This window comes from Diceros bicornis, chromosome 25 (assembly GCF_020826845.1).
Source record: "Diceros bicornis minor isolate mBicDic1 chromosome 25, mDicBic1.mat.cur, whole genome shotgun sequence".
Lineage (NCBI taxonomy): Eukaryota > Metazoa > Chordata > Mammalia > Perissodactyla > Rhinocerotidae > Diceros > Diceros bicornis.
This window is the reverse complement of record NC_080764.1, coordinates 36,787,776-36,788,768: the sequence shown is the minus strand read 5'-3', so window position 1 is coordinate 36,788,768 and position 993 is coordinate 36,787,776. Positions and strand designations below refer to the sequence as shown.

Below are 993 nucleotides of genomic sequence, written 5' to 3'. Positions count from 1 at the left end.
CTCTAGATTAACTAGCCCTCTCCATCCTCTCTCTGAGGATGCCTTCAGTGCCTGAGCAGATCTGTGGAGGCAGCTCTCCAGCCTGTCCACGCAATTCTGCTGCCCCCAGTTGAAGTGAATGTGATCAATAGACTGTTGTGTGTGTTCCCCAAACTGTTTTATATTAGATAAACTTGTTATTTCAATTACATAATGTAATTAAATACTACTTAAACTGAAAAGAATAACATGTTACTGTTTATGGTAACTAAGTTGAATTTTTGGAAAGGTTTAATCAAGATGAGCTAATTTAAAAATTGCTATCTAATTAGGTACAGGTGAGATAACAGTAAAAGTCTTGGGAAAAAAATAAAATGTTTAAATAATTCCACATATGCTTACTTCGGCAGCACATGTACTCAAATTGGAACAATACAGAGAAGATTAACATGGCCCTTGTGCAAGGATGACACACAAATTTGTGAAATGGTCCATTGAAACAAAATTTAAAAAATAATTCTGCATGTAAGTTGTTTTACATTGTGTCCTAAGTTCCCGTGAAGTCCTTAGAACTGAGGACTCTGAAGAAACCAAAGCAGAGTGCATTTTGGGTATAGTTTACATACCAAAGACACAGAATTTTTTAATCAACAGACTCATATTAAAAAAAAAGTCTTGATCCTTCATGTAACAATTGACAAATAAAATGTGCATTTTAGTATTTTAAGATAAGATATTTGAACTATCATGAATTTTTTATCCTGTTTCAATCTTCTCTAAATAAATCGACCATTGACTCTAACAGCATCAGAGAAGGCAGTGTTTTAATAGAAATAATGATTTTGTTCTAGACATACACAGAGAGAGGAAATATTAAAAAGAGAGTACATCTTACAGTTTAAGAGATTATTTTGTAGGGGGCCTGCCGGGTGGCGCAGTGGTTAAGTGCCCGCGGTCCGCTTCTGTGGCCCGGGGTTCACAGGGTCAGCTCCCGGGCATGCACCAACTAACCGC

General features: G+C 36.7%; 1 pseudogene; it reads left to right on the top strand.

Moving 5' to 3' along the window:
- Nucleotides 1-373: 373 nt before the first annotated feature.
- On the top strand, nucleotides 374-488 carry LOC131421954 (U6 spliceosomal RNA; annotated as a pseudogene).
- The last annotated feature ends 505 nt before the right edge of the window (nucleotides 489-993 follow it).